The sequence below is a fragment of the Phyllobates terribilis genome, unplaced genomic scaffold (genome assembly GCF_046119375.1).
Source record: "Phyllobates terribilis strain yellow unplaced genomic scaffold, ASM4611937v1 Scaffold_8__6_contigs__length_399053987, whole genome shotgun sequence".
Lineage (NCBI taxonomy): Eukaryota > Metazoa > Chordata > Amphibia > Anura > Dendrobatidae > Phyllobates > Phyllobates terribilis.
This window is the reverse complement of record NW_027362768.1, coordinates 283,450,572-283,470,488: the sequence shown is the minus strand read 5'-3', so window position 1 is coordinate 283,470,488 and position 19,917 is coordinate 283,450,572. Positions and strand designations below refer to the sequence as shown.

Genomic DNA, 19,917 nt, shown 5'->3' with positions numbered 1-19,917 from the left:
AGATTGTCAAACGTTATAACCATGCATAGGGGTAAGAAAAAAATAAATAAATACCTTACCAGTCGTAGATCCAAACTTTTTGATGTCGTCATCAATGAAAGTTATTTTTTAGCCAAACTGTTGGGTGCTGAATGGATATCCATAGGTTTCATTACAACAGCACGACTACATATGTACAAAAGTTTAAAATGCAAGGCAAAAAAAACAACCCATCATCTTTTAGGTGTAGTATAGAAGGAAACCCTGTTCAATGTTTGGTTGAAATTAGTGGATACTTCAAGATCTTGTTTTTTTTCATCTGCTATGATTGGTAATTGTAGATGGCTTGTCTGGGCAAGTTTTTATGACAAAGAAGCATGTTCATTAAACCAAGGTAAAATATTACAAGAATGTGCTGTATTTTGGTTTTATTAGTGTAGCTTCATAATTTTACAGATTATTCATGATATGTTGTCATTTTTCTATATCAGACCTGCATACTGCACTTTTTGTGAGCACTAAATCTTCCATATTGTAAAACACACCATATAGCCAAAAGTATGTGGACACCTGACTATCTGGGCTCCTTGGACATCCAATTTCAATTTTCCTTTTTCATAATTTTATGATCAATGATGGCCCTCCTTCTGGGACCCTCTCCGATCCTGAGGATGAAAGATCTGTGCAGAGGAACTCGAGCACAGCTTCATTCATATAAATAGGATCAAGTGTGCAGGAAAAACAGTGAAGGTTTCATAACGCTGAAGATCCCAGATGTTGACCCCCAACATATCATAAAGTCAAAGCATATACTATCAATGTACCTTTAGTTCATGTGATGGGAATATGCTTTTAATATGAATTTGGGCCCATTTTGCACCTTTACAGCCCCCACTCTTAGAATAATTTCTACAAGATTTTTGAATTTTTCTCCACTTAGCCAAAAGAACACTTGTGAGGTAAGACCCCAGCTACTGATGCTGGACAAGAAGGTCTGGCTCACTGTGCTCCAATGAATCTCAAAGGTGTTTAATTAGGTTGATGTCACTCGAGTCCTTCCACACCAAACTCCTCAAACCATGTTTTTATGGACCTCCTTTTATGCTCAGGGGCACAAACATATTGGAACAGGAAAAGCCCTCCCTAAACTGCTGTCATAAATATCTGGAAGCATGCAGTTGTCTAAAATACCCTTAAGTGGTGTTTTTTATTTAAACCGTTGTCATAGGAATATTAAGAATTTCTCTCTCCCAAACTCCTCTTCATCCCCTCTCCCCTATAGTATTTGTCAAAGAAGAAGAGCTGACACTTGGCCAGTGGCTCCATGCAAATTAGCCCACATAACAGAAGTAGCTTGTAAGCAACTGCTAGCACAAAAGGTGCTACTGACTAGTGTTGAGCCACCCCCGTAGTGTTCGAGTTCGGTTCGGTTCGTCGAACACCCGTGTGTTCGCCGAACACCTTCGAACACCGTTAAAACCAATGGCAGGCAAACAAAAACACATAGAAACACATAGAAAACACCTTCAAAGGTGTCCAAAAGCTGACAAACTGCTCAGAAGACACAACTAACACATGGAAAAGTGACAAGTACATATAGTCATGCGAAAAGAAAAGAGGTGGAGGAGTAAAAGGAGGGGGAGACACAGATATAGGCATGTCATGCCCTTCTAAAATCCAAAAAGTGAGAAGCCGACACGTTCAGTCCGCTCCTGCCCGTGCCACCTCGGTGTCGTCGGGTTTGTGCCAGAGCCGCGGTGAACCCTGACGGCCAGCCCCCCTCTCCCAATACTGGTGCCTGTCCGCTGGTGGGTCGAGCGAGCCCCCCTGTGGTGGAGGCAGCTCTAAGCTTTTTAATTTAAATTGTCTCTCTAATTTGAATGAATACACTTTAAATCCATTTACAAGGATCTATTGGAGGGCAAGTCTCATACCAGCAGCCGCGTAATTCCAGCTCCAGTAGCGTCCACTAAAGCTGCTGCAGTTAAAAAGCTTTTATAAGGATCGAGCTCGGCTGTCCACCGCAAGGCATCCTACTGCCAGTCCCAGCCCCTATGCCTTGGGGTGCCTCCTGATGCTCTTCACTGAGTATCCCGTGGTCCCGAAGCATTTCCTTTGAAAAAATTAAGTGTCCAAACTACAGGTGGTGTAGCTTGCTTAACAGCCGGGATAATCCGCTGACTAGCAGACACTGCTACTAGGCACAAAGTATTTCCTGGGCTAGATGCAGTTAAAAATTTGTAATTAGATACTCTCGTTGGATGCTGAGAAAGCATTCCATAGAGTCTCCTGGCACGCCATATATGATTCTCTTAAAAAGCTTGGGGTAGGGGTCTAGCCAAAATCACGGCCCTGTATCACAATACGTCACCTAGGCTGAAGATAAATGGAACTGTAGCACCCTGAGGGCTCGGTTGCTACAGAGGTATTGCACCTCACCCAGAGGTGTGATATCTCACTCTCAGGTAAGGATGGAGTGTGGATCAGGACCCGACACCTGCATGCATTTCACCACATTGCCGTGGGGCAGGGCGACCAATATGCCTCTGAGATGGGCACGACAGTCCCTGTCCCTGGCTGGAGTGGGGGGAGGGAACACTGAGGAAGGGGAACCCTGTAGTGCAGGAGCAGGGAGGAAGCAGTTCCTGGGTGCATTGAGAAGGGAGTATAAAAGGTGGGCACCATCTTAGTTCAGTGCAGAGAAGTCTGAGCAGAAGTGGCAGGGAGCAGGGGCTCTGCATGAGCTCTGCTCCGGAGGCGGGCCTAGTAACAGAGGCCCAAGCCTGGAAGAGGGAGAAGGAAGGAATAGGAGCGGAGAAGGCTCCAGGAACAAGGAATGAAGGGATCCCAGGGGTGCGGACGGGCGAGTCGCCACCGCACGCCCGAATCCACCTGCGTGGAGGGGTCAGGCCAAAGGGGGAGACCGGTCCCCGAAACTAGTGGAGGCAGGAAACGACCCTCAGCTAGAAACCGGAGGCTGTGACATTTTATGTGGCGCAGCCCCTCGCTACACCCGCTAGGAAGGCACCACATAGGGTCAGGGAAACTGGCGCCAAGTTTACCAAGAGGAGGCCCGAGGCAGCCGGACAGAAGGGTTGGTAAGAAAGGCGAGACAAAGGACACACACAGGGGGTCCTGTGAAGCGCTCCAAAGTTATCTGGGAGTTGTCTGAGCCCCTCACCTGGTGAGCACAGTATGACGTGGGCAGCCGTTACCTGCAGACGTGGTCTGGATAATAAGAACTGTGAGTAAAGGCCCTGGACTGCATCACTGACTCCGTGTCGTTACTGCTGCTACCCTGCACCATCACCCCCATCCTCCGCATACACTGCCCTGAGGCTATACTCCTCCCATGGGGAGTTATGCTACGCTCTGCTGCACCCACAACACCAGCCTCAGCGGTCTGCAGCGGCGGTTCACTCTGACCGCAATCCACGGGTGGCGTAGTCGGACATTTAAACATCAAAACCACATAAATAGTTCCGCCACTGGTTTGACCACCCTGAGCCACGGAACCGGGTCACCGCCACGAAGACTACAACCACCAGCATCCACCAAAAAGGGTCCGGCTCCGGGTGTCCCAAGGCCCAGGGGGTGCATCAGAACATTTTCATCACCTTTCACAATCACCAATGGGACAAGGCAGGGATGTCCTCTGTCCCCTCTCTTATACATCCTAGTGACGGAGCACCTGCTCTCATCAATTCGCCATAACCCCAATATTAGGTGGATTGAGGTGGGAGGCACCGAGTACAAGTGCTCTCTATTTGCTGATGATGTCCTAGTATATATCACTCAATCACATATATCCATCCATGCTGTTATGGCTGAAATAGATCACTTTGTTACATGGTCAAATTTTAAAATCAATGCAGCGAAGTCTGAGGCCCTCGATGTCTCCCTCCCCAAATCCATATAGGATTCCATCCAGTCCAACTTTCCCTTTGCCTGGCCCTCACAGGGTATCAAATACTTAGGAATTCCTATTCATAGAGACCTCTCCCATCTATGTTATCTTAATTTTGGGCCCTTTATTGAACAACTCCATACAGACCACGGTTGGCAAGTTAGAACTGTAAGATTCACTACGTGAACCACTGGTGTTTTGTGGAAAAGCACATGTACACTGTGTTCCAAATTATTATGCAAAAAGTGTTTAGGAGTGATAAGGGAAGAATTTGTTTGTTTGTCAGTTAAACTCATTGATGGTGATGTGTGTCAGGGCTCTTTATATCACTGTAAGCAATTGCAGACACCTGTGCTAATTAGTTTGGCAGGTGTGTCCAATGAAAGGCAAGACTACTTAAGAAGGCTGTCTCACATGATTAAGCAGCCTACATTTTCTGCCAAAATGGGAAAGAAAAAGGATGTGTCGGCTGCTGAGAAGCAACAAATTGTGGAGTGTTTAGGTCAAGGCATGACTACAATCAACATTGTGCGATGATCAGAATGAAGTGTCTTGGCAATCAAGAAGTATGTAGCTGATTCACAGTACACACGTGTGCGTGCTGATAAGGGCAAATTGAGGACTCTTTCCTACAGGCAATTACGTCAGGTTAAAAGAGCAGCGGCAAAAAAGCCTTGTCATAGCAGCAGACAAGTTTTTGAAGCTGCTGGTGCCTCCAACGTCCCCCGAACAACAAGATGCAGGGTCCTTCAGAGGTTTGCAGCTGTGCATACGCCATCCTGTTGATCTCCTCTATCCACTTCACACAAGCAGAAATGGCTCCAGTGGGCCAAACATTACATGAAGACTGATTTCAAAACTGTTTTGTTCACGGATGAGTGCCGTGCAGCGCTCGATGGTCCAGATGGATGGAGTGGAGGATGGCTGGTTGATGGACACCCCACGCAAACACGGCTACAGCGCCAACAAGGAGGAGGTGGAGTAATGTTTTGGGCTGGAATCATGGGGAGAGAGATTGTCGGCCCCTTTAGGATCCCTGAAGGCGCTAAAGATGAACGCCATAATGTATGTGGATTTTCTCAAACAGCACTTCCTGCCATGGTTCAAGAAGAAGAACCGTGTATTTCACAGCAAGATCATTTTTTTGCATGATAATGCACCATCTCATGCTGCACATAAAACATCTGCATCTCTGGCTGATATGGGCATAAAAGGGGACAAACTTATGGTGTGACCCCCATGCTCCCCTGACCTCTACCCCATTTAGAACCTCTGGAGCATCATCAAAAGGAGTGTCTATGATGGCGGGAGGCAGTTCACATCTAAGCAACAGCTCTGGGAGGGTATTCTGTCCTCATGCAAAACAATTGAAGCAGAAACCATCCAAAACCTGACAAATTCAATGGACGAGAGAGTTCAGAAGCTCCTTTCGAACAAGGGGTCCTATGTGAAAATGTAACATCACCTAGAATAAAGTTTTGAGTTGAAAACTGTTTGATTTCAGTTTCTAATAACCTACTAATGCTTATAATTTCAAGAATGACCATTTTTTTGGTCTTTATTAAAATGAAAAGGTTGATCGAAAAGTTTGGGGGATCTAAGAGTGTGGCAACCCAGTAGTCATGATTACTTCGAATTCTGACAATATGAGTGTCATGTTGCAGGTAGTGCAGCAAGAAGGCACTTATGTGTGTTGCGCATCCAGGAGCACCAAGTCCCTGTTGTGTTGGTGGCGAGGTAACAATCATGCTTCCTTCCTCTGTCCTCTCCCCCCAACCTCGCACAACAGAAATGTGATCAAGGTCTCCCTCATCTGATGAGTCTTCCATCAGTTCGTCCTCCACTTCTTCCTGGGCTCCTGCACCTTCCACACTAGTTTGGCTGCTACCATGCGCCCTGGTAAAACCATCTCCCCCACCCTCACATGCCTGCCGCCTTGGTGCTGCCGACCGTCTGGACCTTGCAGATGTTAGCCCTTCCGCATACAACTCCTCCTCCTCTACTTCCTCCACCTCCTCTTGTGCCACCACCTGACTCCGAATTCTGTTTAACATGTGCTCCAGCATGTAAATCACCGGAATAGTCATGCTGATAATGGCATCGTCAGCACTAAACATCTTCGTCGCCATTTCAAAACTGTGCAGAAGGGTGCATAGGTCCCTGATCTGAGACCACTCCTCCACCGTGATTTGCCCCACCTCTAGATCTTGTTGGCCCAGGCTATACGTCAGAACGTATTGCACCAGGGCTTGTCGGTGCTGCCACAGTCGCTGCAACATGTGCAGAGTTGAATTCCACCGGGTAGGCACATCGCATTTTAGCCGGTGAAGTGGCAGGCCCAACGACTTCTGTAGAGATGTAAGTCGCTGAGCTGCGGGATGCGAACGGCGGAAGTGAGCACACAGCGACCGTGCCCTCTGCAGAAGGCCATCTAGTCTGGGATAGTGGGCTAAAAATTGCTGGACAACCAGGTTCAACACGTGAGCCATACAAGGCACTTGTGTGACATTGCCCCGGCGAAGGGCCGCACCCAGGTTTGCAGCATTGTCGCACACGGCCTTCCCTGGTTTCAGGTCCAGTGGAGACAACCATTCATGAAATTGGTTCTCCAGAGCTGACCACAACTCCTCAGCTGTGTGACTCACATTTCCCAGACATTTCAAAGTAAAAACCGCCTGATGACATTGAGCCCTACTGCCAGCATAGTAAGGAGGTGTGCAGGATCCTTTCTGCGCAGTTAGAAAGCTTGTGGCATGACCAGACAGGCTTTGGGTGCAGGTGGAAGACCGAGAGGAGGTTGAGGAGGCAGAAGCAGTGGAGGAACTTTGACATAAAGAGGATTGACGCACAACTCGTGGGGACGGCAAGACTTGGACAGCAGCCCCTTGTCCTGCTGTCACCATAGTTACCCAGTGCCCAGTCAGCGACATGTAACGCCCCTGTCCATGCCTACTCGTCCAAGTGTCTGTGGTGAAATGCACCCTGTCACACACAGAGTTTCTCAAAGAAGCGGTGATGTTGTGTGCGACATGCTGGTGGAGCGCAGGCACACCTTTCTTTGAGAAGTAGTGCCGACTGGGCATCTGGTACTGGGGCACTGCGACGGACATAAGGTCTCGAAAATCCTCTGTGTCCACCAGGCGGAAAGGCAGCATTTCTGTAGCCAAGAGCTTGCAGATGGTGAAATTCAACCTCTTAGCTTTCTCATGGCTAGGAGGAAATGGTCTTTTACTTGTCCACATCTGAGGGACCGAGGGCTGACTATTGTGCTTAGACGGGGTTGATAAGGGTGTCCCTGGCAAACTGCCGGTCTGTGAGGAAGATGCAGGCGGACATGTTAGGTTGCCTTGATCCAAAGGTGGTGCTATCGATGTCGGGCAGCGCTCAACACCAGCTGGTGTTACCACCTCCAAAGAAAATGATGACCTGCCAATCACGCTGGCTGTTGCGGGTAAAGAGGTGGCAGGTCTGCGCCCCAAAACAGGTGTGACTGCTGTCCCCCCAGTCACAGAGGATGAAGAGGCCGCGGATGCACAAGATATAGCAGACGGTGGTTGGCCCGGCCGGCTAGGCCGCATTGTAGCACACTGAGCTTCCCACTGCAACTTATGCTTCATGTCCATGTGCCGGTTCATGCATGAAGTACTCAAACTATGTATTTTTTGGCCTCTACTTAGCTTTTGCTGACAAATGTTACAGATAACACGAGTTGGGTCATCTTTATCGATCTGAAAAAATGCCCAGGCTATGCAAGGCTTAGCACCCATGCGACTTGAAGAGCCACCACGACTTGTGGTGAGAGGCAGAGTTGTGTTTGAGGATGCAGTTGTTGACGTGCTTCCAGTACTACGTCTCTGTCCAGGAAGGCGCAACCTGACCTCGTCGTCACTAGCATCTTCCTCCACCTCCTCTGCTGACCTCATCTCTTGGCTGACTGTGGGTTGACAGTAAGTGGGATCTCCAACCTCATCATCATCACCCTGTGCGTTATCACACCAGTCGTCCTCAGAGCCAACCTGTTCCTGCCCTGACAAAAAACTAAAGTTGTCGCTCCAATCAGGTATTTGAGTCTCATCATCGTCTTCCTCATTGTCTCCACCAACAGGAGTTACAGTTTCGGAATGAGGGTCTGCATTATGGTCAGAACCTTCTGCGTCTGGTCCTGGATCCGACTCATAAAGATTCTGGGCATCAGTGCAGATCATTTCCTCGTCTGGATTCATAGAAGCGCTGGAGTCGACCTCTGATTCCCAGGCTATAGTATGAGTAAACAGCTCTGCAGACTCAACCATCTGTTCTACCTCATACTCAGACGGGCAGCTGGAGATTTGGGAGCTGTGAGGAAGCAAGTGCGATTGGGGTGACACCTTTGAGGACTGGAGTATTTGTGATGTTGAAGTTGATGTGGAGGAGAGCCCACTTAAAGGAGCACTTGATATCCGTTGAAGCACCTGCTGTTTTTGTGCCTCATCTGGAATTTGTAGCGATTGGCGTGGCCGTAAGAAAGGGATCTTATCACATTGTCCGCTAAAAGAAGTAGACATTTTAGTTTGGCTGGAAGATGGTCTTTCTTCTGCAGATGTTACTGTTGCTTTAACACCTACCCCACGGACACAACCTTTTTTCCCCTTCCCAACACCCCTATTCCCCTTTCCACCAGCAGCAGGCCTTTTTCCACTCATTTTGGTGGTTAACTAATTCACAACTCTGGAGTTGTTTGCACAAAAAAACAATGGATGGGAACCGAGCAGAGCTGAGTGGCCAAATTGTGGTATTAGGCCAAAACTATTGGCTGGGTTAGATGCAGAAAAAAATGATATTCAATTTGCAACCTGATGGAGGTCAGTATAGATGGACTAATAGAACAAGTCCTACACACAGCTAGAAGCCCAAATATTTTTTCAGAGGTAAATGCAGAAAAAAAATATATTCAGTTTGCAACCTGATGGAGGTCAGTATAGATGGACTAATAGAACAAGTCCCACACACAGCTAGAAGCCCAAATATTTTTTCAGAGGTAGATGCAGATAAAAATTATTTTTAATTTGCAGCCTGATGGAGGTCAGTATAGATGGACTAATAGAGAAAGTCCCACACACTGCTAGAAGGCCAAATATTTTTTCAGAGCTAGATGCAGACAAAAAATTATTTTGAATTTGCAACCTGATGGAGGTCAGTATAGATGGACTAATAGAGAAAGTCCCACACACTGCTAGAAGGCCAAATATTTTTTCAGAGCTAGATGCAGACAAAAAATTATTTTTAATTTGCAACCTGATGGAGGTCAGTATAGATGGATTAATAGAACAAGTCCCACACACAGCTAGAAGGCCAAATATTTTTTCAGAGGTAGATGCAGAAAAAAATTATATTCAGTTTGCAACCTGATGGAGGTCAGTATAGATGGACTAATAGAACAAGTCCCACACACAGCTAGAAGCCCAATATTTTTTCAGAGCTAGATGCAGAAAAAAATATATTCAGTTTGCAACCTGATGGAGGTCAGTATAGATGGACTAATAGAACAAGTCCCACACACAGCTAAAAGCCCAAATATTTTTTCAGAGGTAGATGCAGATAAAAATTATTTTTAATTTGCAGCCTGATGGAGGTCAGTATAGATGGACTAATAGAGAAAGTCCCACACACTGCTAGAAGGCCAAATATTTTTTCAGAGCTAGATGCAGAAAAAAATTATATTCAGTTTGCAACCTGATGGAGGTCAGTATAGATGGACTAATAGAACAAGTCCCACACACAGCTAGAAGCCCAAATATTTTTTCAGAGGTAGATGCAGATAAAAATTATTTTTAATTTGCAACCTGATGAAGGTCAGTATAGATGGACTAATAGAGAAAGTCCCACACACTGCTAGAAGGCCAAATATTTTTTCAGAGCTAGATGCAGAAAACAATTATATTCAGTTTGCAACCTGATGGAGGTCAGTATAGATGGACTAATAGAACAAGTCCCACACACTGCTAGAAGCCCAAATATTTTTTCAGAGCTAGATGCAGAAAAAAATTATATTCAATTTGCAACCTGATGGAGGTCAGTATAGATGGACTAATAGAATGATGCTATGCCCAAAAGATTTTACTTCACTAGGTGCAGTAAAAAAATTGGTATTCTATACACAGGTGGTATATCTTGCAACACAGATGGGCTACTCCACTGACTAACACACTCTGCAATAGGCCAAAAAGGATTAGCTTTGCTAGATTCAGCCAAATGCTGTGAAAAAAACTTGCACAGCACTGGCACAGACCTGCCTGGCAAAAACTGATAGGAACTGATGTAACCTAGTCCTGAAAAGGACTGCAATTACAATTAGTCTTTACTCCCACAATCTATTTAAGAGCACAGACCTGCCTGATAAAAGTCGTAGGAAATGCTGTAACCTAGTCCTTAAAAGGACTGCAATCACAACTATTCCCTACTCCCAAGCTATCTGTAGATTTGTGCGAAAATTGGCTTGAAATTAACAAGGTATAGCGCACACAGCAACAGCGGTGCCGTCTAACACGCAGCTGCAGCAGTGAGAAAATGGTGGCGACGGGGAAAATGGCTTTGTCTTATAGGGCAAGGACATGTGACATGCACTGCCAATGACACATGCCCTTGCTTGTGTGAAAAAAAGCACTTCGCTCCGTGTGTGCGCTGCTGATAGGCTGACAGATTGCACCTCCCCACTGTAAATGCGGGAAAGAGAAAAAAAATGGAGATCTTCATTATTCCTGCAGAGATCCATCCCCTGCCCCTCCCCCCACCCCGCTGTACACTCAAACTGCGTATTAACATTAATTTTCATCATTACTGAGAAAAAATCCAGTTATGATTTTGGTGCACGAACAGTTATCGAACATAACCTCGAACAGCCGAATTTTTCTCAAATCGTTCGTGTTCGCCGAACGGCTCGAACACCGCCCAAAACAGCTCAAATTTGAGATTGGCGAACAGTTCGAGTCGAACAACGCTCATCTCTACTACTGACCCAATTAACATGTGAGTGTAGTTTCCATAGTCCTGTTTCTTTTGTCCTATAATCGCCAGAATGCAGGCGTCCGACCCGGCCTGTATTATAGTTCAAATTGGGTCAGCGGTGGCAGCGAATAATCATAAATGGGCTATCGTGAAGCTGGCAGTATCTGTACGGGTGCGTATACACATACAGTGGGTACGGAAAGTATTCAGACCCCTTTAAATTTTTCACTCTTTGTTTCATTGCAGCCATTTGGTAAATTCTAAAAAGTTCATTTTTTCTCATTAAAGTACACTATGCACCCCATCTTGACTGAAAAAAAAACAAATGTAGAAATTTTTGCAAATTTATTAAAAAAGAAAAACTGAAATATCACATGGCCATACGTATTCAGACCCTTTGCTCAGACACTTATATTTAAGTCACATGCTGTCCATTTCCTTGTGATCCTCCTTGAGATGGTTCTACTCCTTCATTGGAGTCAAGCTGTGTTTAATTAAACTGATAGGACTTGATTTGGAAAGGCACACACCTGTCTATATAAGACCTCACAGCTCACAGACCAAATGAGAATCATGAGCTCAAAGGAACTGCCCAATGAGCTCAGAGACAGAATTGTGGCAAGGCACAGATCTGGCCAAGGTTATAAATGAATATCTGCATTACTCAAGGTTCCTAAGAGCACAGTGGTCTCCATAATCCTTAAACTGAAGAAGTTTGGGACCACCAGAAGTCTTCCTAGACTTGGCTGTCCATCCAAACTAAGCAGTCGTGGGAGAAGAGCCTTGGTGAGAGAGGTAAAGAAGAACCCCAAGATCACTGTGGCTAAGCTCCAGAGATGCAGTAGGGAGATGGGAGAAAGTTCCACAAAGTCAACTATCACTGCAGCCCTCCACCAGTCGGACGTTTATGGCAGGGTGGCCCGACGGAAGCCTCTCCTCAGTGCAAGACATATGAAAGCCTGCATAGAGTTTGCTCAAAAAAACATGAAGGACTCCCAGACTATGAGAAATAAGATTCTCTGGTCTGATGAGACGAAGATAGAACTTTTTGGTGATAATTGTAAGCGGTATGTGTGGAGAAAACCAGGCACTGCTCAGCACCTGCCCAATAAAATGCCAACAGTTAAACATGGTGGTGGCAGCATTATGCTATGGGGGTGTTTTTCAACTGAAGGGACAGTACAACTGGTTGCAATTGAAGGAAACATGAATGCGGCCAAGTACAGAGATATCCTGGATGAAAACCTCTTCCAGAGTGCTCTGGACCTCAGACTTGGCCAAAGGTTCACCTTCCAGCAAGACAATGACCCTAAGCACACAGCTAAAATAACAAAGGAGTGGCTTCAGAACAACTCTGTGACCATTCTTGACTGGCCCAACCAAAGCCCTGAACTAAACCCAATTGAGCATCTCTGGAGAGACCAGATAATGACTGTCCACCAACGTTCACCATCCAACCTGACGGAACTGGAGAGGATCTGCAAGGAAGAATGGCAGAGGATCCCCAAATCCAGGTGTGAAAAACTTGTTACATCATTCCCAAGAAGACTCATGGCTGTACTAGCTCAAAAGGGTGCTTCTACTAAATACTGAGCAAAGGGTCTGAATACTTATGACCATGTGATATTTCAGTTTTTCTTTTTTAATAAATTTGCAAAAATTTCTACATTGCTATTTTTTTTTCAGTCAAAATGGGGTGCAGCGTGTACTATAATGAGAAAAAAAATGAACTTTTTAGAATTTTCCAATTGGCTGCAATGAAACAAAGAGTGAAAAATTTAAAGGGGTCTGAATACTTCCCGTAACCACTGTATTCCATGTGTTGGAACCCGGAGGTGCACGCGCCATACGCTTTCTGCTCACTTGCCGATAGCTACGTAGTGGGTAATCGGGATCGTGTGTGCGCGAATCCCTGCTCAATCCTGACAGAGTGACAGCAGCGGGGAGATATTGTGTGATCTCCCCGGTGTCATCGCTGTCGTTCCTGACAACCGTGTACTTCTTTCAATTGCTACTGTTCCTCTGACTCTGAAATAGATTTTATTTTTTTCAATGCCTTTTCTTTCAAATGTTATGCCCCGGTACTAAAGATGCAAATTTTCCCTTCAACTAACTAGACATATACTCCAGAACTTTTCTGTGGGCATTTGCTCTTTCTCCATTATGGCGCTTGTAAGAAAAATTATTTCCCGAGGCGCGGTGTCACCCAGGACCAGGCAGTTTTTATTCTTATATTTGCAGCAGGTGGACAAGGCATTGGTCATATGCATTGTCTAACTTATATATACATCACCGGACTTTTTATACACTTAGAATACAATAGAGTCACTCAGATATACTTGCCTATTTCTTATTGGTTAAAATCTATTTGTCTGATTTACTTATTGGAAAGTTAGTTATCATACAAAAGATACTTGAAGTCACGAGGCTATCTTGAACTGTCTCCCCCTGAATATCCCTGCTTATCTAACTTACAGGTGTTGCTAACACAAGTCATGTATAAAACAGGTGTTTGACAAGTACAAATCTACAAACATTCTTTTATCTCTGCCATGAGAACATCTCGTGGAAATACCTTTTGCTTTAACCTTTAAAGGGAATCTGTCACCCCCTGGCACTTATCTGACCTCTAATATGGGCATACAGGTGATAGAAATGTAAATCTACACCTACCTGTATGCCTCATATTAGATGTTTTGTTGCTGTGAAATGTCTTTTTATTCAGTCAAGTTTCTGATGCTGTGGAGCCAGGGCCTGGAAGAAATCCTCACCTCCTGTGTGAATTACAATGTTTCCCCCCTCCCCTGCATGTCACAGTGCATGGATTTGGCTGCTGCAACTACACATCACAAGGAACTGTGACATGCAGGGGAGTGGGGAAATATTATAATTACCACAGGAGGCAGGGATTTCTTCAGGGCCCCACTGGAACACAGAAACTTGTATGAATAAAAAGACATTTCACAGCAACAAGACCTCTAATATTAGGCATACAGGTAGGAATACATTTACATTTCTATCACCTCTATGCCCATATTCGAGGTCAGATAAGTGCCAGGGGGTGACAGATTCCCTTTAGCTTTTGAATTTCCTAACAGCGCTGGCCAGTCAAAATATGGCCACGTCATAGAGTGAAAAAAAACAAATTCCCACAGTAAAGTAAAATCTGCAGCCTTGCTCAGCATGCTCTCCTGATACAAGATTTGTCTCATGTGAACATGCTGTGAACGCCGCAGTCGCTGAATTCCTTCCTGCTATTGGAGAGCCAGAGCACAGGATATCAGCAGTGCTGGAGAGCCGAAGCGTCAGACCCAACTGTGTTACAAGCAATGCACAGTTTAATGTGAAAGGTACTCTTTAACAGTACCACAGTTGGAAATAGGGATCTAACACAAACCCTAAAAATAATCCCCATGCAATGAACCCTCCTCCACCAAATTTTTCAGTAAAGACTAATGCATTCCAGTAGGTAGCATTCTCTGGTCACCAGCAAACCACAGATATCCATTAGACGGGGAGGTGTAGAGATTAGCGAATGTATTTGAGTGGAATTGAATACTCTTTGAATATACAAAAAATCCACTTTTTTAGTATATGGATTTATTTAAATTTGCTTTGTGTAGATTCGGCAAAATGGTGGCAAGTTTGTAAACCGTAGAAAGACGGCAAAAGTTTAAAAAACGTACATACTTGTGTCACCGCTAACCTGTCCAGCTCTTACACTGCTCTCCGTCTGATCCTCTGGGCCTCTTCTTTCTGCTATTGTTTCTCTGGCATGTTCATCCTAGGCCAGGACTTCTGGCCTCAACAAGGCCTCAGAGGTCACTGTGCCTCAAACGTCTGTGATACCATGACGTGTCAAAGAGCAGTGACTTCAGAGTCCTGATTGTGGCCGAAAGTCCCGTCCTAGAGTGAACAGGCTGGAATATGCGACTTGCAGTGGGGGAAAGAAGAGACTACTCTGAGGACTGGATGGCGGGCTGCAAACAGCAGAGCATCTGGACAGGTGATAGGTGAGGTAAATTATAATTTTTTTTTTGTTTTTTACATTTTATGTTTATTATTCTCTGGAGTCTGAATTTCATGAAGCATCTTATGGAGTTCTTCAAGAGGGAGTTTGGAATTGTACATTGAGTGATGCAACAGAGGATAATCGCGTTTTATGCACCACACACTTTAAAATGGTACATATCTGGCAGATCAGAAATTTTACAAAATTAATTGTGACAAAGGTGGCATCTTATGAGAATTCCTTGTGTAATCATGTTAACACTAGGACATTTTCCTCCAACTCATAACCATGTACATTTTTTTCATATATGCAGTTTCAAGAACACAATGTTTTTGTTCTCATTTGGTTATTAAAATGATTTTTGCCTCTTCTTTTTATGATATTTGGACTCTAATATATTATGTCATTTTTACATTCATACATTTAAATTTTGCTTTCTTAAAAAAAAAAAAAGCCACAAAATGGCTCAAGAATATGCTTTAAACTGCAGTCCCTTTTCCATTACAATTAGTTTTAAATAATGGACATATTTATTTAGTTTATTTTTTTCAAGGGGCGTACGTTGCTACAAACTACGGTTTAGGTTAGTGGTGGTTATAAGTGACTATTAGGATTTGGATTGGCTTCACAGTAACATGTGTACCGCGATAGCAATTCTCAGACAAGTTGTTCAGTCAAAATCATCTGTGCAACTTGTCTACGATTTTCTGTCGCGCGACTATTTTAGAGTTGTGATTTTGTTGTTAAAAACATGGCCAAACCTCAAATAACTCGCACACAAGTCGCATGTAACTTGCCTTGAAGTCTATGGCAAGTGAATTACTACAACCAGTGATAGAAATACAACACATTTTAAAAAAATAAAAAAAAAGTTTCTCCACCTTCCCCTTTTTGACAGTCCGCAAAAATCGGACTGCAATTGGATGTCATCCAAGATCAGTCTGATTTTTTTTCTCGGACCCATAAACTTACATTGGCAATTTTTTTTCTCGGACCCTCGGATCAAAATTGGACATGTCTCCGCAAAATATCTGGGACATGTGAATGGTCCCATAGACTATCACAGGTTCGAGTGCTCTTTGTGAAAACCACGGATAGCACTCGTGCGAGAATATTGGACATCTGAATGAGGCCTTACAGGGGAAATTCAGCTTTTTGAGTTCACTGTTGAGCTGCTATGGGTTTCTGCTAAAACCCACCAGTTCTTGCAACGTGACGGGACCTGGCGATCACATGATGTTCTCACAGGAGCATCACAAGCACATAGGGTGGTGTGTAAAATTTAAAGAAAACAAAGTTGCAATGAATCTCTTACTGAAATGTTTTATTCACAACAGAACATAGAACACAGATCAGTAGTTGAAAGTTAGACATTTTCCTCATTTCATTCGAAAAACGAATAACTTAAGAAATTGATGGCAGTAACACATCTCAACTAAGTTGGGACCGTTGTGGAGCATTCCCTCTTCATTTTGCAAGAGTCTGTAAACATCTGGGAAGTGTAATGCAGTGGCTTGCGGCATTACTGTAATGGTCCAGGGTGTGTTTTGGCTGACCATGTACCTGCCCCTCAGGTGACTGATCACATGACTGTGACATCAGCACAGGTCCTGTGCACACAGAAGGTCTGATCACATGACTGTGACATCAGCACAGGTCCTGTGTGTGCACTGGAGGATATATAAACCCTGGTAGTTTTGAGACAGTGTGTGAAAGGTGTGAGGCCTGTTCCCTGTGTGGGATACCGTTAGAGTGTGAGGCCTAGTGAGGCCTAGTGAAGCCTGGTGAAGCCTGAAAGGCAGAGGCTGGATCCTTGTGTGTAAGTGATGCCAGTAGCATTGGAGGACAAGAGGCTTGGAAGACAAGAGTCCTGGAAAGCAGAGGCTGGATGTTAGGTGTGTAAACATACCAGTAGCCTTTGAAGGTACGAGGGCTGGAGACCCCCATCTGGGAAGCCGTAAAGCCACAGCTGTGGCAGAACAAACCTGAAGTAGCTAAAACCCGGCAAAGGTAAAAACACTGATTGATGTGGACATTTATATTGCTACCTTGCTGAAGGCTGTATCTGTAGCCAAGTGGACATATCTGTCACTGGAAAGGCTCTTGGACATTATATGTGTAATATGTCGGTGAGCCACTGAGATGGACTCAGTTCTGAGCGGTTTATGATAAATAATAAACTGCTGGATTGTGAAATACCGGAAAGGTGTTGCCTGGTGTGCTTTAATTGACCCGGTGAAGCGAGTGTCCCCCAGCATGATGACTAGCTCTGCCTTACAGAAGTGAGGTGACCAATTGCTGGAGATTTGGGAGAGTAGGGTTTTACCAGTCTTGTCTGATGTAAGCTCCACAGTTCTGGATCTTAACTAGAATTTTTGTTCCATAATGCACCAAATGTTTGCTATTGGTGAAAGGTCTGGATTGCAGGGTGCCGAGCCATTACCTAAACTCTTCTTCTGGGAAGCCATGCTGCTGTGATGAATGCAGTATGTGGTGTAGCATTGTCTTGCTGAAATATACATGGTCTTTCCTGAAGTAGACATTGTCTGGATGGGAGCATATGTGTGATGAACCTGCACCTCACCACCTCCGCCTGTCTGTGAGATGAACCCGCACCACGCCACCCCGCCTGATGTCACTATTACGTCGGAGGGATCATGTGGTACGATCTCCTCACTTGCACCAACATGACGTTCCGCACCCCCTGGGGACACGTAAGGTCAGCTTGGCACAGTTTTACACAGACATTGCCTGTCAACACGAGCCCAGGGAGGCACAGGGAGTGAGAGGATGTTGTCCATGCAGTCGCTGACGTGGCACCACGCTCGCTCGCAACCCAGACAGACTGAGAGGCCCCTTTCACTAGCACCGGTGAAATTGGGCCTTATCAGCCTGGTAGGACTGCCATCAGTTCCTCGTTAGATATTAGCCCAGTCCGTTAATGGGATTATATCGGGCCAGAAACCAGCCCCGGTAGCATGGAAAGTTAAAACCAAGGCCTTGGATGTGTGTATTAGTTTATTGAGATAAAAGAGCAGCTCAAGGTTAAATTATATATTTAATCGCCTAAAGGGCATAATAAACAAAACACTATATACACAATGGTTATACATATACAATGGTCAGATATGCAAATACAGGTGCAGTGCAAAAGATATAAGCAGATGAAACATGTCAGTTACCGGCTTGATGTTCGATCATGTGTGGTGGGCTGCATGGGGTGCCACCTGGTTCCTGTTCCTTCCAGCACATTACTTGACATGACCCCACCTTTAGAAGTGAGCAGCAAGCATGACAAAGACAAAGCAAATGGCGTTGCACAAGCCCTTTAACCCCTTTGTCAGTCACACCCTTTTTCGCCCCCTGAGATGGTCCTTATCCTCCCTCTCCTGGGGTTTTGTGGCTAAAAATCCAAAACCTATGAATGATCATAACTTCCCAAAGGAAGATCATAGGGCGGCGGTTCTAGCGCCATTGAATCCGGCCGGGCCCCCATTTCGCCTGGAGACCAGACATTGCTTTGCTACCTTGCTTCTACTAGCCGTTCTGTGCATCTCCCCACCATGAGGTGCTAGAACGGATCGAGACCCTGGAAGGTGTTTGGACTGTTCCAGAGATCTCAAAAATGTAACCAGTATGTGGCTAGGATTATTTATTATTATAGCGCCATTTATTCCATGGTGCTTTACATGTGAAAAAGGGGGTATACATAGCAAAAACACTTACAATAATCTTAAAACGAGTCAGCGACTGGTACAGGAGGAGAGAGGATCCTACCTGCCCTCCTACCTGGGGCTCACAATCTACAAGGGATGGGTGAGGATACAGTAGGTGTGAGTAGAGCTGGTCATGCAGCAATGTGGTGGAGCGGTGGTTACTGAAGGTTCTAGGCTTGTCGGAAAAGGTTGGTGTTCTGGTTTCTTTTTTATAGGTTTCCACGGTTGGTGAGAGTCTGATATGATGGGGTAGAGAGTTCCAGAGTAGGGAGGATGCACAGGAGAAATCTTGTATGCGATTGTGGGAAGAGGAAATGTGACGGGAGTAGAGCAGGAGATCTTGTGAGGATCGGAGGTTGCGTGCAGTTAGGTACCGGGAGACCAGATCACAGATGTATGGAGGAGACAGGTTGTGGATGGCTTTGTATGCCAAGGTTAGAGTTTTGAACTTGAGTCTCTGGGCAATGGGGAGCCAATGAAGGGATTGACAGAGGGGAGAGGCCAGGGAATAGCGGGGGGACTGGTGGATTAGTCGGGCAGCAGAGTTTAGGATAGATTGGAGGGGCGTGAGAGTGCTGGAAGGGAGGCCACAGAGCAGGAGGTTGCAGTAGTCAAGGCGGGAGATGATGAGGGCATGCACTAGTGTTTTTGCAGAGTCTTTGCTGAGGAATGCGCGGATGCAGGAGATATTTTTGCGTTGAAGTCAGCAGGAAGTGGAAAGGGCTTGGTTATGTGGTTTGAAGGAGAGGTCAGAGTCCAGGGTTACCCCAAGGCAGCGAGCTTGTGGGACTGGGGAGAGTGAACAGCCATTGACGTTGATGGATAGGTTAGATGGGGAGGATGAATGAGAAGGTGGAAAGATGATGATTTCTGTTTTATCCATGTTAAGTTTTAGAAATCTGGCAGAGAAGAAGGATGAGATAGTGGACAGACATTGTGGGATTTTGGTTAGTAGGGAGGAGATATTGGGTCCAGAGAGGTAGATCTGTGTGTCATCAGCATAAAGGTGATACTGAAAGCCGTGAGACTCTATGAGCTGTCCCAGGCTAAAGGTGTAGATGGAGAAGATCAGAGGTCCTAGAACTGAACCTTGAGGGACATCGACAGATAGGGGGCGAGATGAGGGGTGATGAGTGAGTGGGAGATGCTGAATGTCCTGTCTGTTAGGCATGAGGAGATCCAAGCTAGGGCCAAGTCCGTGATGCCAAGAGATGAGATAGTCTGTAGTAAGAGGGAATGGTCGACTGTGTCGAAGGTAGATGACAGGTCCAGGAGGAGGAGGACGGAGTAGTGTTGCTTGGATTTGGAGGTTAGTAGGT

At 45.3% G+C, this 19,917-nt stretch overlaps 1 protein-coding gene across 2 annotated transcripts in view; it reads left to right on the top strand.

Annotated features, from left to right (window-relative positions):
* CENPP (centromere protein P) overlaps positions 1–19,917 on the top strand; it is a 438,647-nt gene that overhangs the window by 167,573 nt on the left and 251,157 nt on the right. The window lies entirely within an intron of this gene.